Source organism: Oryctolagus cuniculus, chromosome 2, assembly GCF_964237555.1.
Source record: "Oryctolagus cuniculus chromosome 2, mOryCun1.1, whole genome shotgun sequence".
Lineage (NCBI taxonomy): Eukaryota > Metazoa > Chordata > Mammalia > Lagomorpha > Leporidae > Oryctolagus > Oryctolagus cuniculus.
In genome coordinates this window covers 85,072,913-85,088,849 of record NC_091433.1, presented here as the reverse complement: position 1 = coordinate 85,088,849, position 15,937 = coordinate 85,072,913, and positions in this window count along the sequence as shown.

Here is a 15,937-nt window from a genome sequence, read left to right as displayed (position 1 = left end):
GATCCTACACAAAAAAAACAGGTAACAGGTAGAACCAGAGAAATTTTGAATAAAGTATGGATGTTAATAATCATACTTATTTAACATTAATGTCAGTTATGTTTATTTAATGCATTTTATATTTATGTAATAATATATCACCATCAGTTCGCTAATTATGACAAATATACTAATGTTAATAATAGGAGAAACTGGGTGTGGAGTATTTGAAAACTCATTGCAGTATCTTCACAATTTTCCTTTAAAACTATTATAAAAATATTTTTAAGATTATGTGAGGTGGTCATGCATCTAAAATGATTTATTTTCATGATCAGTTTCCAAATATTAAGTCTCCTACTCCTTATGAGCAGAAGCACCCAATAGCCAACAGCCAGCATCTTTATGTTTCCTTCTTCATCTCAGGTATCCTCAAGGTTTGAGTGTAGGAGGTAAGTGGAGGAGTGACAATGGAAGAAAACTGGTAAAGGAGTGGCCTCCAGGAAATTAAGTACACTGAGAAGACCTTAGATTGTCCAGGTTCCTTTTAAATGTTGGCATGATTTTCCAACTAAAAGTCAGTTGCATTTCTTTCCTTGGAAGGAATACTTTAGGGTATTGTATAAAGATCAGCAACATTAGGAAGAACAGATCATCAGGGATTAATGAAGAAGGCATATATGCCATTAAAAGGTAACAGAGATTCTACCAGATCTCTTTTGCAACTGGCCGTGCTCAGAGGAAGCAGAAGAGTTAGTACATCCACAGAGGGAGTGGTCGTTCATAGGCATCATATAATACCCTGCTTGGGTGACAGAGTGCCATCATTGCTGGTTAACTTTAGAATCATCTTTTTTGTGTCTCTTGATCATACCCGTGTGCGACAGAGCATGCATAGCAATGGCCGTGGTTAAAGGGTTCCTTCAAGTCCACTCAGGAGGAGGTTTCCCTTCTCTATGAATGCCACAGAAGGTCCAACAGTGGGTTGTGGACCTGCAGTCATGGTCCTGTCTCAACTAAAGCACGTGTTTTTTCACATCCCCTTTTCACAACAGCCCAATTAAAGATCTGTGGCCACTTCTCTATCTTTGTGCCTTGCTTAGAGACAGCAGGTTTTTCTTCCAACTTCTCTGTTAAGATGAGGGATGGTTGAAGCTTCCTGAGCATACAGTTGCTATGCAAACGGTTGGTTCTCAGTCACATTGAGAATCTAATAAATAGACTGGTCCTTCCACCTAGAATATTCACTCTGTGACTTGAACTATACCTATGGCATGTAGATACACTTGTATGTATCACCAGTAACTCTGTTCTGTTTATATTAACTTCTTGCTTTCCTTTGTAATACTATCACTTTGATAATACTCCTGAAACTATTTCTTGTCAAAAGGGTGGTGTTTATCTCTGAGACCCCACCACAGTTCACCTTGGATTCTCTTAGAATTTTTAGGGAAGTTCAAGTCTCCCTAGAAGGGAGACCTTGCATTTATCTTATACTTTAGCATTGAAATGATCTGGCTTTCTTTTCTTGCCACTGATTGGGTGCTATTTGATAAGTACACAAAATGCCTGGTTTTATTTACTCAGAAATAAATCCTAAACCTGTCATTTTCTTTGTTTATAATTAGAGAATACTATCTCTCTTGCCCACCTGACAGAACTGTAAGAAGACTCAAATAAAATAATGAATGCTACAAAAACTGGAAAATCTAAAGTGTCAAATTACAGAAGACAGGAGAGCAGTAATCTCAACAAAATGCATAGTGTTTGTTCATGCTTTACAAATAGAACCTCATTTAATCTTTACAGTAACCCGTTGAGGAACGGAGATTCAGATAAGCTGAATACAGAGGCACTTCAAACAGTTCCTAGAAAATGGACTGAAAAGATAAGTTTATTTTAGTGCCAAAAATTAGAATTCTACATGAAGTTTTTCCACAATACATATTTGCATAAACTTATGGAAGTTTATCTCATAAGTCCTCATGTTGATAGTTGAGATTATCAGAATAATTTCACAAGTAGACAATGAAAGTATCATTGTTTTAATTATAATTCAAATCTTATAATCTGTTTTTTTTTGCATAAAGATTAAAGATGAGAGCCAAAGTCATGAGAAAACCATGCATCTGGCTGAATTTTTTTTTCCAAAACTTTATACATTTCCAGGTGTATCCTGAAAACGAGAAGTACAGCAGACTAAACCAATTCTACAATCTCCGAGTCATCACAATGAAGTACAAATAGTACTTGCTAAAAAGAGGGCTACACAAAGAAAATAAATCAGTGGTTCTTCTCATGGCTACTTGTGTGATATTGAGCAAATCAATTTGAAGGTTCTTTGTGAATAGCCTCTTTCTTGTAGATAGAGGCATTATGTATGGAACTTGAAATAAAAAAAATATTTAAAGCACTAGTCCTGCCCATAGAGAGATGAATGTGCAGCCAGTTACTTAATAAAATATTGTGGATCTACTGTGGGTATCATCATAGGTAAGTGCTATGGGCTTGCAGCGTGTGAGTCGGAGTATTAGACTATGCAAAAGCTCGTCAACTGGAACAGAGAGAGCAAAAGTTCCCTGGTCAAGGTAGCAAAGACAGTCATTAAAATGTGCTATGTATTTCGAGAGCAGGGACTCTATTTTGGGCCCAGTATTCTTCATCTATAAAATACGACAGCGTTATCTCAATTCCTATTGTGCTTTCATATTATAGGATTGTCTTGTGTCTTTTTTGTTTCTAATATTCTCATATTTCGTTTAGAATAAAGTCAGTAGCACAAAGTAGTCCGCTATTTTGCAAAAAATAATACAGTTAAGCTTTAATATGGGCAATTTACTGACAGGCTTATCCACTCTGAACTGTGAGTTTTTGGGGCTGGTAAAAACCAGGCTACTTGAAGGCTTAAGAATTCTCTCAACAAGGAAAGATTGCATCCCTGAGCACTCTGGTTCTCCCATGAGCATAAAAATAACAGGGCCTGCATTGCCACTGGGTTGTACTAGGGTTAAGTGTCAGACATGATACATTACCAAGGAATGTCATATCAGATGGATGAGGCTACAGCCCTCAGAGCAAGGATCATTGTTGGCCATCAAAGAAATAGCACTGACATTCAGGCACCTCGCTACACTTTAAGGTGAAGGATCACTGTAGGCAAATAGAAGGCAACTTGTAAGTACTTATTTTAAGAAATTGCTCCCACAGGTCCTAATGGATACTTCCATAAATGTTGGCCAACCAGTTAATCAATTTAAGAGCCAAAAATATTTTCCCCTTTGATTTATTTCAGATTCCAAAGGAAAGTAACATATAGGAGCTAGTGGTTAATGAGGAGGGACAAAAACCTCTGTTAATTCATTAAGGCAGTCAGGGTTGAAAGCTTAACTAAATACAAGGTCTGTTTTTAAAACAATGCCCTTTTCACTGAAGTAGCCGTGAGTCGCATGTCTGGTTGATTCCCCCAGATGCTAGTATTAGTTTGATGGGTTGTGTAAACTGAAGGGTTTATTGAACTGTTTTGGAAAACAGAGGCATTCTTTGGTGTGTTTTTTTAAAAAATTTATTTTATTTGTTTGAAAGAGTTACAGAGAGAGTAGAGATAGAGAAAGAGGTCTTTCATCCACTGGTTCACTCCCCAGATGGCTGCAACATCCAGAGCTGCTCTGTTCTGAAGCCAGGAGCCAGGAGCTTCTTCTGGGTCTCCCACAGGGGTGCAGGGGCCCAAGGACTTGGTCCATCTTCCACTGCCTTCCCAGGCCATAGCAGAGAGCTGGATGGGAAGAGGAGCAGCCAGGACTAGAACCAACACCCTTATGGGATGCTGGTGCTTCAGGCCAGGGCTTTAACCCACTATGCCACAGTGCCAGCCCCACAGAGGAATTCTTTTAAGTCAAATGCTGTGAATAATGTATTATTAGTTCCCTTCATCCATTTTATCATAAAATACTATTTATAAGATACCAATTTTGAATGATATTTTTGTAGGATATCTGTTCTCTTAGTTTTCCCCATTTTATTTAAGAAGCAGACACACACACACACAGAGTGAGATACAGAGAGGGAGAAAGAGAGAAAGAGAGAAAGAGAGAGAGAGAGAGAGAGAGAGAGAGAGAGAGCATATGAGAGTGTGCACGAGCTGGCTGGCTCCAGTTTACTGATTCACAACCCAAATGCCCATGACAGCAGAGGTAGGCCAGGGACCAAGCCAGAAACTGGGACCTCAGTCCAGCTCTTCCACATAGCTGACAGGAATCAAATTACTTGAGTCATTGCCACTGCATCCAAGGGTCAGCATTGGCAGGAACTAGATACGGGAGCTGGAACTGGAAATCAAACCCAGCTATTCTGAAGTACGATGAAGGTGTCTTAACTACTGGGCTCCATACCCACTCCAGCTCTATTTTCTTATATGCACCCAGCTACAAATTCTTAACTAGAGTATGCGCATAGGAAGCGAATTCAGCCACATGATATACAGCTGTTTAGCACCTGATTGAGCTAGCACAAGATCCCTCCTGGGACTCAGACCATGTGCTCCCCAAATGGGGAAATGCATGTGACTTGATAGGAAGAAGTATGTTGGTAGGCCTAAAAACCTTAAATAAAGGACAGCGTCAGTGAAAAAACACATCTCTCTGGGATTCTTTGTCAACAAATATAGTAGATCAGGGTCATTGTTGTGAGGCTAGCAACCCCAATCAGAGTACAAATTATTTTGCCTCATAAATAATCTTGGTTATATAATTGGAAATGAATGATAGTCTGCCCACTAGAATGGATGTAGAAATGATCTTGTGAAACTCCACTTTTCTAGGAACCTGCCCCAAGTTCCTTTTTTTTTTTTTTTTTTTTTGACAGGCAGAGTGGACAGTGAGAGAGAGAGAGACAGAGAGAAAGGTCTTCCTTTAATGTTGGTTCACCCTCCAAGGGCCACTGCGGCCAGCGCATCGTGCTGATCCGAAGCCAGGAGCCAGGTGCTTTTCCTGATCTCCCATGGGAAGATCAAGCACTTGGGCCAACCTCCACTGCCTTCCCGGGCCACAGCAGAGAGCTGGCCTGGAAGAGGGGCAACCGGGACAGAATCCGGCGCCCCGACCGGGACTAGAACCCGGGGTGGTGGAGCCGCAGGCAGAGGATTAGCCTATTGAGCTGTGGCGCCGGCCCCAAGTTCCTGATTCTTGCTTCTCACAGTAAGGACAGCCAGTCCCTGCATCATGGGCCCGTGGCCAACTGGATTCTTGATCCATTTCTTGTTTTCCAGCTCTTCTGTAAGCCCAAGTCCTGCTGGAATTAAGCAGAACCAGACCAGGCTTATTCCTAAGCAATGGATCCTGCAAACCAGGTAACTCTGGGGGAGGATTTCTCAAAATGAGATCATTGGAACACCTACATAAATGTCAATTGCATTGTTGTTAACAAATTAGAGTCAGTGTTTGGCATAGTGGGTAGAATGTCCGCATCCCATCTGGGAATGCTTAGGTTCAGTTCCCAGCTCTGGCTCCCAATTCCAGGTTCCTGCTAATGCAGGCCTTGGGAAGCTATGGTGATGGCTCACACATCTCATCTGAGAGTCATGAGTGGATTCCTCAGCTCCCGGCTCTAGTTCTGGCCCAGCTCTCACTGTTGGAAACATCTGGGGTATGATCCAGCAGGTGGGAGCACCTGCTCACTTTCTCTCTCTCTCTCTTTATATTTTAATCTACCCTGTTGCTGTCTTCAAATAATAACAATAAAAGGATTTCTAGACCTTACCCAGAAATACTGGTTACAATTAGTTAAATTCCAGAAATTTGCATGAAAGTGTTATCTTTCCAATTGATTCTAAACAAGATAAGAGTCGGAGAACTCAAGGGGCTTCCATAGCCTTGGAAACTCATAACTGGTGCATAGGGAGATTACTGATGCCATAAACAGGAGTGTCAATTGGTAAAGTCAACAACAGGAGTCACTGTGCACTTACTCCTCATGTAGGATCTCTGTCCTTAACGTGCTGTACACTGAGGCTTAATGCTATAACGAGTACTCAAACAGTATATTTCACTTTGTGTTTCTATGGGGGTGCAAACGACTGAAATCTTTACTTAATGTACACTAAACTGATCTTCTGTAAAAAAAAAAAAAAGAAAAGAAAGAAATTATCGATTCCCAACTTGACTCTCACTGGGATTAAACATGACAATAGGTCTGATCTGATTTCATCATCATTTAAAAAAAATCATCTATTATTTTTCACTTTATGTTTCTGTGTGGGAGCAAACTGTTGAAATCCTTACTTAAGGTATACTAAGCTGATCTTCTGTATATTAAGATAATCGAAAATGAATCTTGATGTGAATGGAAGGGGAGAGGGAGTGGGAAAGGGGAGGGCTGTGGGTGGGAGGGACGGTATGGGGGGGGAAGCCATTGTAACACATGAGTCGTACTTTGGAAATTTATATTCATTAAATAAAAGATAAAAAAAAATAAAGTAAAAAAAAAAAGATTTATTTATTTTACTTGAAAGTCAGTTACACAGAGAGAGGAGAGGCAGAAAGAGAGAGAGGTCTTCCATCAGCTGGTTCACTCCCCAATTGGCCGCGACGGCTGGAACTGCACTGATCCGAAGCCAGGAGCCAGGAGCTTCCTCCAGATCTCTCACGTGGGTGCAGAGGGCCCAAGGACTTGGGCCATCTTCTACTGTTCTCCCAGGCCATAGCAGAGAGCTGGATGGGAAGTGGGAGCCAGGACACGAACCAGCGCCCAAATGGGATGCCGGCACTTCAGGCCAGAGTGTTAACCTGCTGCACCACAGCGCCCGTCCAATTGATTCTTATATGCACGACTATTTGGGAAACCCAATCCTGGATCAGTGATTCAAGAACCTAGCACAGAAGGACCTTATAGATAATAAAATTGCTTGCATAATGTAACTTTTCCCCTCCCAATATAATTGACCAACAATCTACTACAAGTACCAGAAAAAAGAAACCAGTTGAACAGTGGCTATTATTGCAGTAGTTACAGGAACACAAGAGGGGCTCCAACAGGGGGAATTCTGAAATGAGAGTACATGAGGCGTATGAAGAGCCGGAGCTCAACTTTAAGGTACAAAGAGTGACACACTGTTGTCAAGTGCTTGTCCGTAACTCCAGTCTCATTTTTTTTTGAAAATGAAGACTTCACTGGTAAAAGGAAAAAATGAGTCGTACTCCGAGTAGCTCCCACTGGAGGAGATTTTGTATGGACATATTCTTTCACATTATTCCCTTTCTCCCACGCTGGATGTCAGACTTTACGCTCCCTGCTGACAGTAAGGTGTTCTCGACCTCCCGCAATGAGTTTGACTCATCTGTCACTTCCAGACCCAAGCACCAGAGCAATCGCAATCATTTCTCCCCACAGGGCCACTGATTTGTTTCTTGCTGCCTAGAATGTAGGACATTTTGTTTTACTTTCCCGAGAAGTGGGGACCTGGACGCACTGCCAAGCCTCAACACTTAGCTCTGGGCATTTGCCATGTCTTCATAAAACCATTTATTCCAGTTGATTTTCTTTCTGCATCCTTATTACTTCTGGCTCTATAAATCTGGTCATTTTTATTTTACCTCCTACACAGCTGAAGGTAGTAAGTACCAGCAGGTACCATGAGTCATGCTAAGTATTTGCCACGAAGGAACAGAGTATGATTGAGGTAACAAAAGGTGCTTTGTTTAGCACAGTGTATAAAAATCAGCCACACATCACAATATATCCGATGTCTCTTGTCTAGGGGGAGGAAATTGGAAATGCGATTTGTGGCAGGATCTTTGCAGAAATGTGTGAGTGTAGCAGAACGCTCATTCTGTGCCAATTCTGGTGATGAAGTGCTAAGCACATTCAGTCGTTGGAGTCCACTGATGATAAAATTGTAATAACCCATCTATTTATTTATTCCTTCATTTCCTTAACCTTTTCCAGTCACTGTGGTCCTCAGAATTTAGTAACCAAAGAAAAGATACAGTGCAAAAAACACCTGAATTGGAGAAGATGTTTAACCCAGCAATTGAAATTCTTGCATCCTACAGCAGAGTATCTGGGTGTGACTCTCAGCTCTGATTCTCTAGGCCAGCGTCCCAGCACTGCACACCCTGGGAGGCAGTGGTGCTTGTTTGAATAAGTAGATTCCTGCCACTCACATAGGTGGCATAGACTGAACGCTCTGTCTGTCTGTCTCTCTCTGCCAGGCTTTCTGCCTCTCAAAAAATGAAAGTAAATTAAACAACAACAAAAACACACCTGAATCCATTATCTTTCAGAGAAAGTAAAATGTTGCTGAACCTAGTCACTCAGCAAGCAACTCCTGAGTGTGAACTGCTGCTTTAACTGATCAACTCTCCCTCTCATGGAAGGGGCTAAAAGATGCAAGGAAAAGAACTCTCTTCTTTCCTCCACCATGCACACTGTCCCTACTTTTCTCTGCATCATTTCTCTTAGCAAGGATTCCAACAAACCTCTCAGGCAGTGAATGCAGAATCTTGGTGCACTGAGCCCTAGCTTCTCCAAATCTTGGTACTTGCTCATGTGCCCACTTCTTGGACTTCTTACTCTGGGTATTTTCTACTTTGGAACCTACCATTTTCTTCTTTTGTCATGGCCCATATAAGCCTAAGCAGAGACATACTGTGCACTGTTGTCTCCCTGGGTATCACATCACACTGGGTAAAGCACTTCACCTAGAGCCAGATCTCACAAATTAGAACCTTGACTCTGATACTTTTTAGTGCTATTATTTTTGGTCACTGATTTAACCTTTCTGGGCCTTAACTTTTAGATAATATTAACAACTATTGCAGGCAATTGTGAATATTGAGTATATATATATATATACACACACACACACACATATATATCACTTAAAATAGTGTCTGAAAACTGGTTAATGTTCAATATGTATTCACATTGTAATGATTATCATCTTAAGTATGTCCCTAGTATGTTCATCAGGGATATTTGATTATAGAGGGTATAAAGCCATGGAAAATATCCTCAGCAAAACAAGCACATGGAAAACTACATTATTTTGAAAGTGAAAGTGGGATCTTATGGAACCCAGAAATGGAAGTGCAGCTGCTTTTCAAGGTATTCTTGACTTAGAACTTGGAAAACCCCCAAGGTTTTCTGACACTTTAAGTTTCTTGGTGGTTGCATGGAAACTTCTCCCTGGTTCAGTCAACTGTCGTCAAAGGTCCAGAATCATGAGTCCCACTGGTCCCCTCAGGAATGACTGTGGGGACATACCATGTGAGAAAGGCTCAGGAGGGAACATATAGATGGCTTAAGCATTACTTGAAGTATGCTGACATCACTTCCGTTATGCCTTGGCAGTATGCTGGTGTACGTCTTCATCTGTCCATGGGTAATATGCAAACAAAGAAAAGACGAGAATCCAGTGGTAAGATGCATCTTCAGGAAAACACCGGAGCATAGATCCAAAGTCCTTTCCTGGGCTTTCAGTTTGAGTATTTTTGTCACAAAGATGGTGAGAAATTAAAACTCTTTGTGTGTGATTTTTATTTTGCCCATTCCTTCCTAGATCTCTATGGAAAAAAAATGGAACATCAAAAAAACCTTTTGCTAAATATAGCAACGAGCAATAGGCTAGATAAGAATTATATTCTTATATTATTTTAATTTATGATTAAATTCAATTTCATTTTGGATTAATGACTTCTAGACCTACTTGTGTTTTCCAGCCTTTATATATAAGAAGAAGAAAAACAAAAACAAAAACAGCAGAAAAACTCAAACCCACAAACAGTAGAACTTTTAGAATATGAATGTATAAAGAATTAAATCCGTGGGTACTTATTAGAGTTCATGAATTTTAAATATTCTTTGTTTACAACCACTTAAAAAGCAACAGATTCCCCTTAGCTAACATTTAAGCCGAAACAAGAGCAACTGTGTATTATTGTAAACATTTTAATAGCATGTTAATACAAGAATACCTAGATGATTGAATTATTACTGGCTATTATAAGCACTTAAAGCGGAAAATGGAATATAAATGCTATGTTTCATCTGTGATGGGTATTTCAACTTTTTCCCATTAACCAGTTTTCTCATCAGGAGACACAGGCGCGTTCTACTTTCCCACCCCTTAAAATCATGCAGGTCCAGAGGTCTTACTTAGCCACGTGATGTAAAAAAGGTATTGCCCGCCTGCTTCTGGTAAAGATTTCAGTTTGATTGTGAGTCTCTAGTTCATCTGGAGATTCTGGTAGTTCCTGCTGATGTGGAAATGTAGGCGATCAGAGCAACCCAGAATGCTGAGCTTTTGTACAAAACAAATAGCCTGAAATTCCGTCAGACTGTGGACTTTGTACAAGAGAACAGCTTTCACTGGGTTGTACATTGCAGATTTGGGGCTACGTGTTACTGCAGCGCGACCTTGGGGTAGATCCCATCTGCCTCACATGTAGGAAGGAAGTAGACATCTGAAGTTATGTTGGCTATGGGAATCTGACACTGTGAGCTTTTCATAAGGAAAAGAGAGAAAGAATCAGAATGACAGTGTTTTATATCAAACCGTTAAATCTTTTTCCCTGACTTGAGGAATAGTGTAGTATGTCTTCATTTCATATATCAATGACCTAGAGACCCAGAAATTGGAATTGACTTATCAGGTTCAAACATTTTGTCAGTGGTAAAATCTGTTAATATTTTACATGCTAGTCTGTAAGGAAAGAGTTTGAGAAATAAAAAGAAAAATATAGGCTAGAAGAAATCTCTTCATTGTTTGCAATTTTAGTAAAAAAGATTTTGCCCAAAATTTTAAGTGGAAACACGAAAATCCTGAACTTGAAACCAAAGGTTCAGCTCCTTATTCTGCCTGAGAAGAAATGAATCTTGCAACATCAGCAGCACACAGTTCCAGACTGAATTTACCCTACCACCAAAAGACACAGGGAGATCCAAACTCTTTTTGTGACCTATAAAAATTATAATAGAAGAAGCAAATGGTCATTAAAAGTAAAGACAATCTAGCTAAAAGCAGAGATGTGGCTAAAATGTGAGTTCTTTGATTGACAGCTAATTAGGGGCAGGATGGTTAACAGATTTAAATTCTATTCCCAAGCTTAGGAAGTTTGGACACGTTATTAACTTCGTTAGCTTCAGTGTTCTTGCCTTGAATTATTGGATACTAAGTCTTTTCTCACTTTATTCTTTACTGTTTTCTCCTCCATTGTCCCTCAGTGACGTCTCTGAGTTTTCAATGCTAAATTCTTACCTATATATAGTACTGTGAAAGTGTCATGAATTTAGTGAGGAGTTGAGTGCAATTAAGCTATCTACTCCTTAAACATCTTCAGCATACATTCTCTAGTATACTGTGCGGTCACTTTCTTCATCCTTTAAACCAGTGATCGTCCCTGACTGTTGTAGCAGCAGATCCTTTCCTTCTGCCTTCTGTATCCACTCTTTTCCAGGTGAGAGTCTTTCTGTTATCAGGGAGCTACACAATTGTCCATCTTTTCTACTATCTCTTTTACTTGTGCTCCAGGGAAATTCTGTGCTACCTTAAGCTATTCGAAACTTTTCCATTAATGCTCCTTGAAACTCTCCCTGTTTTGTCGCTCCCCCTCTTCGTGGAGGAACGACACAGGACCCTGCGCTGTTCTTTTGTCTGCTCGGCCCTCCCCGGGTTTGCTGCTGGTTCTTCCCGGGTTGGCTACCGACCCTTCCACCTCCGTGGAAGGGCGGTTCCCCCTAGCCACTTTCCCCACTTCCGCGGGGGAGCGGCACACCGCCGGCCGGCTCTCTCGGGGGCTGCACAGGTGTTCCTCTTAGATGTTCCTGGTGCATGTTGTCTCTCTCCTTTATAGTCCTCTTCCACCAATCCCAACTCTGCTGCCCACACACCGAGTACGCTGCTCTCCTCCAATCAGGAGCAGGTCCTACAGTTTATTGGTTGAACTGGAGGCAGCTGTGTAGAAGCTGTTTCTCCCTTCTCAGCGCCATATTGTGGGAGAGCAGATGCATAGAATAAGTCTTAATTCCAGTAACAGTGTAGTCCGAGTTGCTCCCCACACTGTTTTGATAGACCACTAATTCTGTTTGAATCCACAAGCCTTCCAATGAAGCCTGGTATCCCTGGCCTGATAATTCAGTGACATCTCATTAACATCTTAGAGTCCTCCACTGCCACTCCCAACCTTCTGCCAAGTCTACTTTATAGATCCCTAACCTTGGATAACCCCATCAAACACTGTCTCTGCTCCTCCAGCTGTGCTGTCAGCAGTAGCCAAAGGAAGTCACAAAACTAAGATAATTGGGTCCACTGCAATTTCATGGTAAGTAAACACAGTGAGGTCTTTCCTGCTGCTCAGCAGTCCTTTGATTTATCTATTTACAGGAGACCCCTTGTCCATGGGGGATACATTTCAAGAACCCCTGCAGATGCCTGAAATTACAGATGATACTGAACCTTGTATGAGTTATAGACCATGATTTTCTTATACATACAAGCCTGTGATAAAATTTATTTTATGAATTAGGTACAGTAAGAGAATTACAACAATAGCTAGTAATAAAATAGAATAATTATGACAATATACTGTTATAAGAGTCATGTAAATGTGATCTCTTTCTTTAGAAATGTCCTATTATACTGTATATCATAGCAGCCTCAGCATACTTTTTTTTCTTTCTCTATTAAGTGAAGAATGACCACATTTTCATTTAAAGGAAGTATTTGGTGGCTTCTCTCTGGTGTACCCGACCTGCTCACATCATTCTTCCCGCATCTTGGAACCATTCCTAAATAAAATAAGGGTTATTTTAATACAAGCACTGTTACCTGTAGACAGTTCCTTCCATAACCGAGTCAGCTAGTAAGTGGCTAATAGGTGAATAACATTCAGTGTGGATCTGGATAAAATGGACTAGCATGTGACTTCATCACACCACTTAGAATGATGCTCAGTTTAAAAGTATGAATTGTTTGATTTTGGACTTTTGCAATGTAGTGTTTTTGACCATAGTTGACTTCGGATGATTAAACTGTAGGAAGCAAATTGGTAGACGAGGAGGATACTAAGGGAAAGTCTCTGTGGGGAATGTGAGACATCCATGTTATCGCCCCCAGAGCTGTTCCATGTTGTTCACTTCCTCAGCTTTCTGCTCCCACACAGGTCCTCTATAGGTCGTTCACCACATCTTTATATTGCAATTCAAACATTATAACTTGAGTTCCTCCACATTCTTCAGCACTTCAGGTTGCGCCAGTGTTCTTCCTGCCCTTCTCTCTGCCTACTCTAGCATCATACAGAATCATATCTTTGACTTTTGCCAGTGGTTTTTCCATTCATCTGATCCTAATCTCGTCTCTTTCCGTGGGACCACATCCCATAGATCAACTCCACCCTCCAGCATTTTCAAATTCCTCCTGTCTTATGCTCTCCTTTCTTTGTCTGTGTCAGTGAGCAAGTACAGATTCTACCATTCTAGAACTATCTTTTGGTCATTCTCTTTCTCTAATAACAAACTATTTCCTCCTATTTTACATTTGAATAAAATTGCAGTTTCTTTTGCCTCTGCCTGACATTCAAGCTCTTAATCTTTGATATTGATCCTTACTCTGGATGCCCTCTCTCACTTTATTGCCAGTCTAGGATAATATTTGAATATTAAAGTGAGATATAATGACTTTTTAAGCTTTTTGATCCAGCAAATAAGTCACCAGCTGGGATACTTGCATCCTGCACTGGAGTGTCCGGGTAGAATACTTGGCTTTGACTTCCTGCTAATGAGGATCCCAGGAGGCTGCAGTGGTAGTTCAAGTACTTGCATTCCTGCCACCGTGGGAGACCTGGATTGAGTTTCTCGCTCCAGCTTCACTCCTAGATCATTCCTGGCTGTTAAGGATATTTGTGGAGGGAGCCAACAGATAGGAGATCTCTCTCTCTCTCTCTTTCTCTGTGTGTGTGTGTTTCAAATAAATAAATAAATACATAAAGTGAGTTTGATAGCTTTAAATAATTATGTGCAAAGAGTTATGAAGCATTAATGGTTGTTTCTTAACAACCTTGTAGGGAAGATAAAGAAGTCAGAAATTGGCAGAGATAAATGAACTAGAGGGGTGGTCCCAAGATAAGTCACCAATCACCTGAACAGTGTCTACACCTTTGGAAAATACCTACATTGTGCATCAATATTCAGTGTAATCCAAGATGATCTCTGATGTGGAGCAAGACTTTGAGGGCAATAACAGAAATTGATTCTAGGAAGCATTGCCCGGAACCAAACAAAAACTAAAAAGTGCCCAGCATTATATAGAAGTGCCCCATTTTCAATGTGAATTCATTGAGGTTAAGGTCCGTACATTTCCTCAATTTCTGTTTTCATGAATTGGAGACATTTTCATTAGGATTATACTTGCAGTCCTTTGATTTAAGGCATAGAGTGGGATTTACTGAATATTCACTGAAGTTAATTGAAATAGAATCAGATAATCCCAAAAACAAATTTTAGGACTTGGCAAGTTGTTTCCAAATTGATAATGGGAAGCTATAATTCAGTGACTACACAAGTTCTTAAAGTTAACACCAAGTTTAATGTAGAAAGATATATTTTCAGACTCACTGCTCCTTGCTGGATATACAATGTCCCATGGTATTCAGCCACTCCTGGTCAGGACTGACTCATAGCTGAGCAGACTTTTGCAAAGATCAGTGAATGAAATATGAAGCAAACTGTGGTTTAGCAAATACAGAAGTTCTATTATGGTTTCTGTTTTCTTGAGAATGTATATAACCATGCATTGTGCTTTTTGTTTGAGGTAGACATTTACTTTTAATACATTTAAAATATTTACTTAGTTTTACTTAGTTTAGAGGCATATACATAAATGCATATACATATACACATAATGTGTGTGTGTGTGTGTGTGTGTGTGTATGAGAGAGAGAGAGAAACACGAGCATGAGCACAAGTGCTCCCATCTGTTGAATCACTTTCCAAATGCCTGCAACAACTGGAGCTGTGTTGGGCTGAAGCCAGGAGCTGGGAACGGAATAGAAGTCTCCTTTGTGTGTGACAGAGACCCGGTGAGCTGACTCAGTCACCTGCTGCCTTCTAGGGTATGCAGTAGCAGGAAGCTTGAAACAGATGTGGAGCCAGAACTCAAGCTCAAACACTCCAACATGGATGGTGGGCATCCGAAGTGGTGCTTAACTCCAAGGTCAAATGCCTGCCACAGTGCATGATTTTATAGTTTCCTTGAGGTATAATTTACATTGATAAACATCTGTAGTTAAAGTGTACAATTTGATGAGTTTTGACATGTCACATACACATTGCAATCAAGACAATAAATATATACATCACTCTCTAAAATTTTCTTGTGACTCTTTGTAACTTCTTTCTTTCTTTCTTTTTTTTTTTTTTTTTTTTTTTTTTGATAGGCAGAGTGGACAGTGAGAGAGAGACTGAGAGAAAGGTCTTCCTTTTCTGTTGGTTTACCCCCCAATGGCCACTGCAGCCGGCATGTTGAGGCCGGCGCACCGCGCTGATCTGAAGCCAGGAGCCAGGTACTTCTCCTGGTCTCGCATGCGGGTGCAGGGCCCAAGGACTCAGGCCATCCTCCAGCACCCCAACACCTGCCAGAGAGCTGGACTGGAAGAGGAGTAACCAGGACAGAGTCTGGCGCCCCAACCCGGACTAGAACCCGGTGTGCTGGCGCCGCAGGCGGAGGATTAGCCTATTGAGCTGTGGTGCCGGCCTCCCTTACTCTTTCTAACATCTAATTTTTAATTTTTGCATTTATACTTTATGATTTTTGTGTCCTATTTAAAATGTATTGCTAAATACATCATCATTAGAATTTTCTTCTCTATTTTAAAACTTTTAATTTTTATATTTAATTGTATGATCTATTTAATTTTAAAATAAATTTATTTACTTATTTTTTCAAAAGAGAGACAGAGGGAGCAATCTT